The 15,281-nt window shown below is 44.9% G+C and overlaps 1 non-coding gene across 1 annotated transcript in view; it reads right to left on the reverse strand.

The window, feature by feature from the left end:
- LOC128684166 (uncharacterized) overlaps positions 1 to 15,281 on the reverse strand; it is a 118,592-nt gene that overhangs the window by 29,487 nt on the left and 73,824 nt on the right. The window lies entirely within an intron of this gene.

Here is a 15,281-nt window from a genome sequence, read left to right on the forward strand (position 1 = left end):
GCGTCGCCAGGCCACGCCTCTTTTTACCAAACTTCCTGGCCACTTGTACATACGAGTGGAAATCTATGGGAGCTGCTATTTCCCCATAGCAGGAAAAGTTCGTGAAAAATTGCGCCCCACTTGTTCTAAAAGCTAGGGTATTGTGGCTCATTAAACCTGCCTAGGATACCAATAAACAGGGATTCTAGGATGAAGTCTGTTGCAAAAGCTAGCAGTGAAAGTCTATGAAGCTGAAGTCAGCATTTCCTTTGTGGGACGAGGACCGAGGTGCTCAACAGGGTCAGAGTGCGACAAGGGACCGAGGCGTGAGTGACGCAGACGGCATCGCTGCCCTCTCGCAGTGACCAGTGCGTTCTTGACTCTTGTTCATATTGACAGCCTCAGGAAAACTAGAAAGTTGACTAGCTTCCCCTTATATGAGTAAGGAAATTCGTGGTAGAACTAATTACGGTATATAGTGTTCATTAGTGTCTCCATGTCTCTTTCTCACGTGAACATTGGGAGAACTGAGGTGAGGTGCAGTGTTATTTAACTTTCTCTCTATTGTGGATAATTCCACGAAACTCATGAACAAGTGATGGTATTGAACGACGGCGAAGTACCCAGTGACGCGAGTTCGATAGAGACATCATTAACGGCCTCGTGTTGCTACAACGGCACAACACTCCAGTTACAATGAGTCCGGCAGGCTTTATTCCTTTTCATTTTCCCCTTTCAAACATTGCAGTGTTTAGGCTAATGTTAGAAAGAATATTTCCCACCTTAGAGACCGTCATTAGAATGCCATCACCCAAACCCACTTGAGTATCCTATCGGATTCCAGGTAAATCTGACATACTGGAATACATACAATGGATCAGAGTTAACCCAGATTTCTCGCTATCCCCAGCCAATTCGGACACAGCTGCAGCAACATCGAGGGCGTTTCCAGGAAGAGGCTACTGGAAATCGTGCTGTTAAAAGATAAGTACCTATCATTGTTAACATTTTTTTATCGTTATGCAGGAAAGTGTACTATCTAAGAAGTTTCTCCACAATGATGCAAGATTTACCATCTACGATCCTATATTGGTTTTCGATTTCGAAATCATTTTGCTAGAGACGATCAACCAGCCTTTCCTATTCGTTAACTTATAAGGTATGCTTATTTGGTATACTGATCAGTAATAAAGGCCTCGTCTTCTGTTTCACTCTCTTATGTGGGATTCAATAAATATTCATTACTCAAAATGTTGTCCTGTCTTATCAAATAACATTTTTTTTCCAGTCCATTTCTCTTAGAAGTCCCAGTTACTTTAGTATTCATCTTTTCTCTGCCAATTATCATTCTGTTTTATGAACACCTTGAGTTCTCCCAGTGAGTTGGTCGTCGTGCATCTTCGGTTTGATTACATGAATGCTGAATACATGCCCACAATCAGTTTCCGTAAGTTAAAGTGTGTGTGTGTGTGTGTGTGTGTGTGTGTGTGTGTGTGTGTGTGTACTCACCTACTCACCTATATGTGGTTGCAGGGGTCGAGTCATAGCTCCTAGCCCCGCCTCTTCACTGGTCAATACTAATTCACTCTCTCTCTGCTCCATGATATTTGTCATACCTCTTCTTAAAGCTATTTATGGACTTGCTTCCACTACTTCACTCTCCAGATTATTCCAGTTCCTGACAACTCTAAGGCTAAAGAAATACTTCCTAACATCCCTATGACTCATCTGGGTTTTCAGTTTCCAACTGTGTCCCCTTGTTTCTGTATCCCATCTCTGAAACATTCGATCCTTGTCCACCTTGTCAATGCCTCTTAGTATTTTATACGTTGTTATCATGTTCTCTCTATCCCTCCTATCCTCTAGTGTCATCAGGTTGAGTTCCCTTAACCTCTCCTCATAAGACATACCCCTCAGTTCCGGGGCTAATCGTGTTGCAAATTTGTGTACTTTCTCCAATTTCGTGACGTGTTTGACTAAGTGAGGGTTCCATACTGGCGCTGCATATTCCAGTATACGCCTTACGTACACTGTGTACAATGTCGTGAATGACTCCTTACTCAGATGTCTAAACGCCAATCTCAGGTTTGCCAATCTCCCATATGCTGCAGCAGTTATTTGATTGATGTGTGCCTCAGGGGACATGTTCGTTATAATGCTTACCCCAAGATCTTTTTCTTTAACTGACGTTTGCAGCTGTTGGTTTCCTAACCTGTACTCCGTCTGCGGTCTTCTGTGTCCTTCCCCAGTCTTCATGACCTTACACTTACTGGGGTTAAACTCCAGGAGCCATTTGTCGGACCATACTTGTAGTTTGTCCAGATCCCCTTGTAATCTTAACTGATCCTCTCCCACTAGTATTCTCCTCATCAGTTTCACATCATCAGCGAACAGTGACACTTCTGAATCTATTCCTTCCACCATGTCATTCACGTATACAAGAAACAGCACCGGGCCTAGGACTGAACCCACTCGACACATTCGCCCACTCCGACACTTCATCACGTACCAACACACGTTGTTTCCTTCCTGTCAGGTATTCCCTGATCCATTGCAGTACTTTCCCCATTATTCGTGCCTGCTCCTCTAATTTTTGCACCAGTCTCTTGTGTGGTACTGTGTCAAAAGCCTTCTTGCAATCTAAAAAGATGCAATCTACACATCCCTCTCTCTCCTGTTTTACTTCTGTTACCTTATAGTAGAACTCAAGTAAATTTGTGACACAGGATTTCCCATCTCTGAAGCCGTGCTGACTGTCATGTATGAGCCCAATCTTTTCAATGTGTTCCACTACTTTTCTCCTGATAATCCTTTCCATGAATTTACATGCTATACAAGTCAGTGACACTGGTCTGTAGTTTAATGTTGCCTGCCTGTCCCCTTTCTTAAAAACTGGAACTACAAGTGCTGTCTTCCACGCCTCAGGAAACTGCCCTGTTTCGAAAGGTTTACTGAAGATTGCTGCTAATAGCACACACAGTTCCTCTGCTCCCTCTCTCAGTATCCATGGAGATATGTTATCTGGGCCCACCGCCTTTGAGGTATCGAGTTCGTCTAGCAGTTTCTTCTCCTCTACCTTGGTTATGTGTATTGTGTCCAGTGCCTGCTGGTGCACCCTACCTCCACAGTTTGCTGGAAGCATTCCTGACTCTATTGTGAATACTTCTCTAAATCTTTTGTTTAGTTCATCACATACTTCTTGGTCACTCTTCGTGAGCTCCCCTCCTTCTTTCCTCAGTCTGATTACCTGGTCCTTGACCGTTGTTTTTCTCCTAATGTGACTGTATAACAACTTTGTCGTTCTCATATTGCCTCTGGGCCTCTCTCCTTATCCTTGCATATTCGTTTCTGGTTCTTCTGCTCAGCTCCTTGTTTTCTTGAGTCCTTTGCCTTCTATACATTTTTCATGCTCTAGCACACTTGGCTTTGGCCTCTTTACACCTCCAATTAAACCATGGGCTCACTCTGGTCTTACCATTTTTTTCTGTTGCCCTTTGGTATGAACCTTTCCTCTACCTCTCTGCACTTAATGGTTATTATTTCCATCATTTCATTTACTGTTTTTCCATCTAGTTCTCTTTCCCACTGCACTTCATGCAGGAAACTTCTCATTCCTATGTAGTCCCCTTTTTTGAAGTTTGGTTTCTCTCTTTGTTCTCGTGCTGCTGCATTCTCCACTGTTAACTCGACAAGATATTCAAAACTCAGGACATCATGATCACTAGTGCCAAGGGGTCTTTCATGGGTGATATCCCTTATGTCCGAACTATTCAAGGTGAATATGAGATCCAGCCTTGCTGCAACATCCTCTCCTCTCTCTCTGGTTGTATCCCTAACATGTTGATGCATGAAGTTCTCTAATACAGACTCCAACATCTTAGCCCTCCATGTTTCTGGTCCCCCATGTGGCTCTAGGTTTTCCCAGTCAATCTCTTTATGATTGAAATCCCCCATTATAAGCAATTTTGTCCTACCCATATGAGCCCTCCAGGCCACTTCAGCTAGTGTATCCACCATTGCCCTATTGCGCACATCATACTCTTCTCTTGTTCTCCTGCTGTTAAGTGGTGGGTTATACATCACTGCTATCATCACCTTTGGACCACCAGTCTGAAGTGTTCCTACAATGAAGTCGTCTGTTTCCCTTATTTCCATTCCTCCCATCTCCTCAAAACTCCACTGTTTTTTTTATGAGCAATGCTACTCCTCCCCCTCCTCTGTTCTCTCTGTCTTTTCTCATAATCTGATATCCAGGTGGAAAAATTGCATCTGTTATCATCCCTGTAAGCTTTGTCTCTGTTAGTGCTATGATATCAGGTGATGCATCAATGATGCGTTCTTGCCACTCTTCACTCTTATTTGTTATTCCATCTGCATTGGTGTACCATACCTTTAGCTTCCTTTCCATTACTGTATTTTGGGAGATGGAAGAGGAAGGTGCAGGCTGGGAGGGTGGGAGGCAAGGCACAATATTATGGGAGGCTGCTGTGATTGTGGAATTAGTGCTTAGGGGAATGGTGGCTATGGAGTGAGATTCGTTTCTGTTTACTGTTTGGCTGATATGTGGTGACAGGGGTTGACAGGTTTCTGCAAGCATTTGTGTTTGATGTTCCCCCAAAGTCTGAGTTTTCCTGTCTGTTGTTGCCTGTCCTATCTCTCTTTCCTTCAACTGGTTCTGTCTTGCTCTCACTTTCAGTTGTTCCCTTTCCTTTCGTGTTCTGTCTCGACTGGGGAACACTTTTTGATAATCTGGAGAGTCCTTTAACAATGGTTTCTGTTGTAGTATCCTGTTACTTACCACATCTGTCTTGAATGTTAATCTGATTGGTCAATTTTTTTCCCTCGAATACCCCCCAAGTCTGTGAAAATTTTCTACCTGAGACATGTCCCCCTCTCCTGTTATTGCAATGATGTTCTTAATCTCTGTTTTCTCCCAATGCTTTCTTTCATCATAGGTCTGCCCTTCAGCCTCCTGAAGCCCATGAATAATTATTGACCTCTCCCTCTCCTCTTCCCATTTCTTTTCCCTCTGTATTTCTGGATCTGATTTAAGCATCTGCTTTGCTGTTTCCCTAATCATCTCCCAGACACCATGATGGCCTGAAATTACTGCTGCAAAAGACTGCCTAGATCCATCCCCTCCTTCAATCCCCTCACTGTCTGCTGATGTTCCCATTTCAGTCATCTTGCTCCTTTCGGACCTCATCTTTAGATCCTTCTTCAGCACATCCATTTCTTCCTCCAATCTCTGTATCTTTGCCTCAGCTACTATAGCTCATGATTCCCATTTCTTGCTCTCTGCAGATATTTGCTCTAACATGTTATTGCAAAGCTCGTTTAACCTTTTCTCCCATTGTTGTTCCATTTTGTTCTTGAGCCGTTCTACCCATTCTTCCTTTTCCGACAAGCCATCATCGGTTCCCTTGCCTTTACGTCCTCCCTTTTGAGAGCCCATTTTGTTTTTATCCTGTTGGGATGTTCTAGCTGCTTCAGCTTATCGTAAAAATGTGTGTGTGGTGGGGGGATTTATGAGCTAATGTGTTAGGTTAGGTTAGGTTTGTGTGTGTGTGTGTGTGTGTGTGCGTGTGTGTGTGTGTGTGTGTGTGTGTGTGTGTGTGTGTGTGTGTGTGTGTGTGTGTGTGTGTGTGCGTGTGCACTCACCTATTTGTGGTTGCAGGCGTCGAGTCTTAGCTCCTGGCCCCCGCCTCTTCACTGGTTGCTACTGGGTCCTCTCTCTCCCTGCTCCATGAGCTTTATCAAACCTCGTCTTAAAACTATGTATGGTTCCCGCCTCCACTATGTCACTTTCTAGGCTATTCCACTGCCTGACAACTCTATGACTGAAGAAATACTTCCTAACATCACTTTGATTCATCTGAGTCTTCAACTTCCAATTGTGACCTCTTGTTGCTGTGAGTGTGTGTGTGTGTGTGTGTGTGTGTGTACTCACCTATTTGTGGTTGCAGAGGTAGAGTCCTAGCTCTTGGCCCCGCCTCTTCACCGGCTGCTACTGGGCCCTCTCTCTGCCCGCTCCATGAGCTTTATCATACCTCGTCTTAAAACTAAGTATGGTTCCTGCCTCCACTACATCACTTTCTAGGCTATTCCACTTCCTGACAACTCTATGACTAAAGAAATACTTCCTAATATCTCTTTGACTCATCTCTGTCTTCAACTTCCAATTGTGACCTCTTGTTTCTGTGTCCCCTCTCTGGAACATCCTGTCTTTGTCCACCTTGTCTACTCCGCACAGTATTTTATATGTCGTTATCATGTCTCCCCTGACCCTCCTGTCCTCTAGTGTCGTCAGGCCGATTTCCCTTAACCTTTCTTCATAAGACATTCCCCTTAGCTCTGGAACTAACCTTGTGGCAAACCTTTGCACTTTCTCTAGTTTCTTGACGTGCTTTATCAAGTGCGGGTTCCAAACAGGTGCTGCATACTCCGGTATGGGCCTGACGTACAGCGCCTTGAACGATTCCTTATTAAGGTATCGGAACGCTGTTCTCAGGTTTGCCAGGCGCCCACATGCTGCAGCAGTTACCTGGTTGATGTGTGCTTCCGGAGACATGCTCGGTGTTATACTCACTCCAAGATCTTTCTTCTTGAGCGAGGTTCGCAGTCTTTGGCCACCTAGCCTATACTCTGTCTGCGGTCTTCTTTGCCCTTCCCCTATCTTCATGACTTTGCATTTGGCGGTATTAAATTCGAGAAGCCAGTTGCTGGACCAGGTGTCCAGTCTGTCCAGGTCTCTTTGAAATCCTGCCCGGTCCTCATATGATTTAATTCTCCTCATTAACTTCACATCGTCTGCGAACAGGGACACTTCTGAGTCTAACCCTTCAATCATGTCGTTCACATATACCAAAAATAGCACTGGTCCTACGACCGACCCCTCTGGGACGCCGCTCGTCACAGGTGTCCATTTTGATACATCATTACGTACCATGACTCGTTGTTGCCTCCCTGTCAGCCCTTCTCTGATCCATTGCAGTGCCCTTCCTGTTATATGAGCCTGTGTGTGTGTGTGTGTGTGTACTCACCTAATTGTGGTTGCAGGGGTTGAGACTCAGCTCCTAACCTCGCCTCTTCACTGATCGCTACTAGGTCCTCTCCCTCTCTGCTTCCTGAGCTTTGTCATACCTCTTCTTAAAACTATGTATGGTTCCTGCCTCCACTGCTTCAATTGCTAGGCTATTCCACTTCCTGACGACTCTGTGACTGAAGAAATACTTCCTAACGTCCCTGTGACTCGTCTGAGTCTTCAGCTTCCAGTTGTGACCCCTTGTTTCTGTGTCCCCTCTCTGGAACATCCTATCTCTGTCCACCTTGTCTATTCCCCGCAGTATCTTGTATGTCATTATCATGTCTCCCCTGACCCTTCTGTCCTCCAGTGTCGTCAGTCCGATTCCCCTCAACCTTTCCTCGTACGACATTCCCATGAGCTCTGGGACTAGCCTTGTTGCAAACCTTTGTACTTTCTTTAACTTCTTGACGTGCTTGACCAGGTGTGGGTTCCAGACTGGTGCTGCATACTCCAGTATGGGCCTAACATACACAGTGTACAGTGTCTTGAACGATTCCTTATTAAGGTATCGGAACTCTATTCTCAGGTTTGCCAGGCGCCCGTATGCTGCAGCAGTTATTTGGTTGATGTGTGCCTCCGGTGACGTGCTCGGTGTTATGGTCACCCCAAGGTCTTTCTCCCTGAGTGAGGTCTGTAGTCTTTGTCCACCTAGCCTATACTCTGTCTGCGGTCTTCTTTGCCCCTCTCCAATCTTCATGACATTGCATTTGACCGGGTTGAATTCGAGAAGCTAGTTTCTGGACCACATGTCCAGCCTGTCCAGGTCTCTTTGCAGTCCTGCCTCATCCTCATCCGATTTAATTCTTCTCATCAGCTTCACATCATCTGCGAATAGGGACACTTCAGAGTCTATTCCTTCCATCATGTCGTTCACATATATCAAAAATAGCACTGGTCCTAGAATTGACCCCTGTGGAACCCCGCTCGTCACAGGCACCCACTGTGATACCTCTTCACGTACCATGACTCGTTGTTGCCTCCCTGTCAGGTATTCCCTGATCCATTGAAGTGCCCTCCCTGTTATATGCGCCTGATCCTCCAGCTTCTGCACTAATCTCTTGTGGGGAACTGTGTCAAAGGCCTTCCTGCAGTCTAGGAAAATGCAATCAACCCACCCCTCTCTCTCGTGTCTTACTTCTGTTACCTTGTCATAAAACTCCAGAAGGTTTGTGACACAGGATTTGCCTTCCATGAACCCATGCTAGTTTTCATTTATAATCTTGTTCCGTTCCAGGTGTTCCACCACTCTCCTCCTGATGATCTTCTCCATTACTTTGCACACAATGCATGTCAGAGACACAGGTCTGTAGTTTAGTGCCTCATTTCTGTTTCCTTTCTTATATATGGGGACTACATTTGCTGTCTTCCATTTCTCAGGTAGTTGCCCAGTTTCAAGGGATGTGATGAAGATTGTGGTTAGGGGAAGTAACAGCATCTCTGCTCCTTCTCTAAGGACCCACGGGAAGATGTTGTCTGGTCTCATCGCCTTTGAGGTATCAAGGTCACTTAGCAGCTTCTGCACCTTCTCCTCGGTTGTTCATATGTCATCCAACACTTGTTGGTATATTCCCTCTTCATGTTCCCTTCTGTGCTGTCTTCCCACAGCCCTTCCTGTCTCTACTGTAAAAACTTCCTTAAATCTCCTGTTTAGCTCCACACATACCTCCTGATCATTTCTTGTGAGTTCTCCACCTTCTGTCCTCAGTCTGATCACCTGGTCTTTGACTATTGTCTTCCTCCTGATGTGGCTATACAACAGTTTCGGGTCAGTCTTGATTTTTGATGCTATGTTATTTTCATACTGTCGCTAGGCCTCCCTCCTTACCTGTGCATACTCTTTCCTGTCTCTGTGACTAATCTCCCTATTTTCATGTATTCTCTGCCTTCTGTACTTTTTCCATTCTCTATTGCACTTTGCTTTTGCCTCCTTTTCCGTCGGGTAAACAAGGGGCTCTTTCTGGTCTTCCCATTGTTTCTGTTGCCCTTGGGAATAAACCTTTCCACTGCCTCCTTGCATTTTGTTGCTACATATTCCATCATTTCATTTACTGGCTTTCCTGCCAGTTCTCTGTCCCACGGAGCCTCCTGCAGGAAGTTCTTCAACCCTATGTAGTCCCCTCTTTTATAGTCTGGCTTTTCCCATTCAACTCCTGTTACTCTCTCCACTTGCAACTCTACTATGTATTCAAAGCACAGAACCACGTGGTCACTAGCTCCTAGGGGACTCTCATATGTGATAGACTCAATGTCTGAACTGCCCAGGGTGAACACAAGGTCCAATCTTGCTGGTTTGTCCTCCCCTCTCACTCTGGTAGTCTCCTTAACATGTTGGTGCATGAGGTTTTCCAGCACCACATTTATCATCTTGGCTCTCCATGTTTTGGGACCCCCATGTGACTCCAGGTTTTGCAAGTCAATCTCCTTGTGGTTGAAATCCCCCATAACCAGTAACTTTGCTCTGCTCGAGTGAGCTCTTCTTGCCACCTCAGCTAGTGTGTCCACCATTGCTCTGTTGCTCTCTTTATATTCCTCTCTTGGCCTCCTGCAGTTCTGTGGTGGATTATACATCACTGCAATGACCACCTTGTGCTCCCCAGACTGAAGTGTACCTACTATGTAGTCCCTTTCTCCTGTCTCGTCTATGCCTCCCATTTTCTCGAATTTCCATCGGTTTTTTATGAGCAGAGCAACCCCTCCTCCCCCTCTGCCCCTTCTATCTTTCCTCATGATCTGGTGTCCTGGTGGGAAGATTGCATCTGTTATTGTCTCTGTGAGTTTTGTTTCTGTAACTGCTATAATGTCTGGGGACTTCTCATTGATTCTTTCTTGTCATTCCTCATATTTATTCGTTAATCCATCCACATTTGTGTACCAAACCTTCAACTTCTGTTCTAATACTGTAACTGTGGTCCTGGGGGAATACTGGGGTTGGGAGAGCAAGAGCCCTGGTGGGGGCCTGTGTGGGGTTGCAGTGGAGGTGGAGGAAGAGCTCCCATAGGGGGTTGCTGTAGGGGTAGGGTTCGTGGTGTGAGGGGTGGGAACAGAGGGATTGGTGTATGATGGTTGGTTTGGATTGTTCAGTTGCCCTGGGGGTGTGGTGGCTGGAGTCCTTCTGCAGGTGTTTCTGGGGGGTGTGCTTGTCCTTCCACCTGTTCCTGGGTTATTTTGCTCTCCTTTTTCATTTCCTCCCATTCATCCTTTCGTTTTTGCACTCTCTCTTTCAGTATTATCCTTTCCTCCTGTGCTCTGTCTCAATCGAGGTACACACTCATGAACTCCTGTTTGCCTCTCAGTCGTGCTTTCTCCTGCAGGATCATGGTTCGAGTTGATTCTGCCTTGAAAATTGCTTCGAGAGGCCGATTCCTTTTCTTTGTGAACCACCCGATTCTCCGAAAAGTTGCCACCTGGGTCATGTCTCCCTCGCCTATCACCTTCATGATACCTTCAATCACTTTTTTCTCCTCCTGCTTTCTTTCATCATAAGTTTCCCCTTCAGCTTCGTCTAGCCCATAGACAAAAACTGATCTCTCCCTCTCCACCTCCCACTGTGACTCCCATTGCATCCTCTGAGGTGTTTTAGTTCCTTCCTGTGGAGTGTTCCTTCCTTCAGTCCCTTCCCTAGCTGTGACCCCTATGCTCATTGGTTTGTCCTTCCTGCTCACCTGTTCCTGGCCCCCACAAGTGTCTGGTAAGGTCCTTGTACATGTCCTAGTTCCTTCAATGTCTTCCAACCTCTCATTCTGTCCTAGTGTGCTCCCTGTCTTTGTTTTGTCCCCATGTGGGTTTGACAGAACCTCTGAATACAGTTTAGCTTCCATGCTCCCTTCAGACCCTTTGTCTGTCTGATGTAAACATTGCTGATGCTACTTCTGTATTATCTTTGTCTCTAGGCTGTTTCAGATTTCTCAGCTCCTCTTCTAATCTCTGTATCTTGGCTTCTGCTACTGTGGCATGTTGCTTCCACCTTCTGCATTCTGCTGCTAGCCTCTCCTCCATCTTTCTTGCAAGCTCATCTAGCATCCTTCCCCAGTCTTCCTCCCTTTTTTTGAGCTCTGCCTCCCAGTCCTCCCTCCCAGATTCGTCCTTCTGGCCCTTTGTTCTCATCCTAGTTCTAGGTTGCCACATTGCACTACAGAAAGAAGGGGGATAGATGGTTAGGGGGAGGGGTATAGATGGTTAGGGGGAGTGGGGATGGATGGTTATGGGGGAGGGTGAGGATGGTTATTGGAGGGGGAGAGGTGGTTGGGGGAGGGGGTTAGATGGTTTGGGGGAGGGGTTAGATGGTTTGAGGGAGGGGTAGGTGGCTAGGGGGAGGAGGAGAAGTGGTTAGGGGAAGGGGGAGTACATGTTTGTGTCAAGTGTATATGTGCTTGTGTATGTGTGCTTGTGTATGTGTGTGTGCATGTGTGGGAGAGAGAGGGATGGGTTTAAGGGGAGAGAGGGGAGGGGGAGAGAAGGATGAGTGACCCTTAGAAGTGGGGGAGGTGAGTGTGTGTGATTGGATTAGAAGGGGGGGAAGGGAAAAAAGGCTGAGGGTAGAGTGACCGCTTGATAATGGGGTCCTTACGTGTGTGTGTGTGTGTGTGTGTGTGTGTGTGTGTGTGTGTGTGTGTGTGTGTGTGTGTGTGTGTGTGTGTGTGTGTGTGTATGTGCGTGTGTATATGTGTGTGTGTGTACTCACCTAGTATGGGTGTGTGTTTTATGTGTGTATGTATGTATGTGAGTGTGTGTTTATGCATGTGTGTGTGTATGTGTGTATATTCGCCTAGTAGAGGCGTGTGTATGTGTGTATATGTGTGCGTATGTACTCACCTGATTGTACTCACCTAATTGTGGTTGCAGGGGTCGAGACTCAGCTCCTGGCCCCGCCTCTTCACTGATCGCTACTAGGTCCTCTCTCTCTCTGCTTCCTGAGCTGTATCATACCTCTTCTTAAAACTATGTATGGTTCCTGCCTCCACTATTTCACTTGCTAGGCTATTCCACTTCCTGACAACTCTATGACTGAAGAAATACTTCCTAACGTCCCAGTGACTCGTCTGAGTCTTCAGCTTCCAGTTGTGACCCCTTGTCCCTGTGTCCCCTCTCTGGAACATCCTATCTCTGTCCACCGTGTCTATTCCCCGCAGTATCTTGTATGTCGTTATCATGTCTCCCCTGACCCTTCTGTCCTCCAGTGTCGTCAGTCCGATTTCCCTTAACCTTTCCTCGTACGACATTCCCTTGAGCTCTGGGACTAGCCTTGTTGCAAACCTTTGTACTTTCTCTAACTTCTTGTGTGTGTGTTCGTGTGTTTGGCGGAAATTGGTACTAGGGTCTAAAGCTTCTATAAGTGTCTACCCTTGTGTCTGTGTGTGTGTATGTATGTGTGTGAGGGAGAGATGGTTAGGGTGGGTAGGGGAGGGGTTGTTGTATTTGAAAGATCTGTTATGCCTCTCTGTCGTGTAGGCTCATGTTTAGTCCCAGTTGTCTTTCCTAGTAATGCTACTCTCCACTTATTGCCCTTTCTGGATTTAAGTATCAGTTACTGCTGGTTATTATCCTATTCCTTGCTCACATTGAGAGAGGACTTCCTAGCTTCCTAAGTATTCATACTGCTAATAACTACCGGTAGTAATACTACGTTACCCCTACGTTACCCCTCGCTAGTCTGCTCTACACCTCACACTCTCGTCAACACTATCTTCACCTTATCTATTCTATTTCTACCCTAATTCTGGTAATAGCTTGCAGGAGTGAGTGACCAGTATCTAACAGTGATGCAGAGACCAGAATCTGACAACTTACAACCACAATAGGGGAGTAATATTTGCGCTGGCAGTGGTACGGTGACAGGTTGCCAGATGCTGATGACTTAGTCGTCGTACATAGGCCTTCTATCACTATTTTGGAGATCCTTCACCAGTGATGTTTATAACCATATATGCTCATACATCCCGCATTCCTCATGTGATTTCACATTTCACTTATGATAGTATACACTTCACATTATATACACTTCACTTTATTTGAATAATGGCACGCCACTTGTTGTGACGTCACTGCTTCAGCAGGCCTAATCTACCACTTTCCCTAATTATATGTTTTATTTTCCTTTCTCCTTTGTTTATTAACGTTTTCCCTCTCACTGTATGGTGCCCCACATTTCACTTGTTATCCAAACGCTGGTAATTCTTGAACACCCGCTTCCACACTCACTTTGATCTTTGTGTATTTGAATCTGTGTGGCAACAGGTGCCTACTAGCCACTAACGATTTGGCACTTTGAAATATTAATGATTTCAGGCTTCCTCTCGACTTTTTTTTAACTAATAACTTTAGTTATCACTCGTAGGATTGTTCACTGACGTTGTTACTACCACTGATTACTGCTAGCAGTTACTGCATTCCTTACAAACACTAAGGTTCTCGGAGCCTTGTGCACCCACGTCTGCAACCACTGTGTGTGTGTGTGTGTGTGTGTGTGTGTGTGTGTGTGTGTGTGTGTGTGTGTGTGTGTGTGTGTGTGTGTGTGTGTGGGTGTGTGTGTGTGTGTGTGGGTGTGTGTGTGTGTTTGCGTGTGTGTGTTGTAGTAGCCACATTGACGTTTCTAGCAGAGTAAGAAAGACATCGTGATGAGTGCCGGAGGTTGACCATGACACAAGGAAGACCTTGTCACTTGGAAGCCGCCTTCAGCACAGTCTTTTGTAATGGTAAATTGATCCTTCGTGGTAAAACGTTTGAGTGTTTGTCATTGTGTTGGGGAAATCATAGACATTTGCGGGAAAAAGGAAAGTATTTTTTCTTCTACGGAATTCTTTTTATCTAATAAATGCCTTTATAAGTGAATGTAAGATATTCATGTAAAATTTATATAAGAAATTGGGTGTAGATGTCCGTCTGTACAGTGTGGAAAATTATCGGTCATTCCTGTACTCGAGTTCTCAAAGGATTATAGATATAAATAATATTTATTAGTTAGTACAATATGGATGAAATTTCATATTGTTAACAAGTATGACAAAATGTCTTACTGTAAGAGCTCTACACACACACACACACACACACACACACACACACACACACACACACACACACACACACACACACACATATATATATATATATATATATATATATATATATATATATATATACAGAGAGAGAGAGAGGGAGAGATTAATTATTTATTTATTCTAAGGTGTGTGTGGACTTAGTATTTTGAAACATAAATCCGAGTTTCAGTTATATTATTATTTTTCTCTCTTTTTTCTTACGCCGAAGTGCGTCTTTAGTTCCAAGTTTGGCCGTAAGACGAAGGGAAAGACTTTTTTGTGTGTGCGGCTGAAGTTGGTCTTCTGTGTGGCGAAGATACTTCTTTTACAGTAGGAAGTTAAACTTTTGTCGGAGTGAGAGAAAGTCATATTTTTAAAGTGGAAATAAGTTGGTCATGGCATTTATGGAAGCTATTCGGACATCAATATTTTTACTGAAACGTTTTTTTTTGTTTGCTAAGAAAAGAGGAATAGCAGATAAAACGAGAAACAGAGAACTCATAAAAAGCTACAGTAATATGAAAATAAACTTTAGACTTCAATAAGCTAAGGAAAAGTTTTATTGACTAGTGTTGTGTAGGTGACCGCACTGAGAAGTCTTCCTTGAGTGACCATCTTCAGCAGTCTTGTGTGAGTGACCACTGTGAACAATGTTGTGTAAGTGACCACTGTGAACAGTGTTGTGTGAGTGACCACTGTGAACAATGTTGTGTGAGTGACCACTGTGAACAGTGTTGTGTGGGTGACCACTGTGAACAATGTTGTGTGAGTGACCACTGTGAACAATGTTGTGTGAGTGACCACTGTGAACAATGTTGTGTGGGTGACCACTGTGAACAATGTTGTGTGAGTGACCACTGTGAACAATGTTGTGTGAGTGACCACTGTGAACAATGTTGTGTGGGTGACCACTGTGAACAATGTTGTGCGAGTGACCACTGTGAACAATGTTGTGTGAGTGACCACTGTGAACAATGTTGTGCGAGTGACCACTGTGAACAATGTTGTGTGAGTGACCACTGTGAACAATGTTGTGTGAGTGACCACTGTGAACAATGTTGTGTGAGTGACCACTGTGAACAATGTTGTGCGAGTGACCACTGTGAACAATGTTGTGTGAGTGACCACTGTGAACAATGTTGTGTGAGTGACCACTGTGAACAATGTTGTGTGAATGAACA

This window comes from Cherax quadricarinatus, chromosome 2 (assembly GCF_038502225.1).
Source record: "Cherax quadricarinatus isolate ZL_2023a chromosome 2, ASM3850222v1, whole genome shotgun sequence".
NCBI lineage: Eukaryota > Metazoa > Arthropoda > Malacostraca > Decapoda > Parastacidae > Cherax > Cherax quadricarinatus.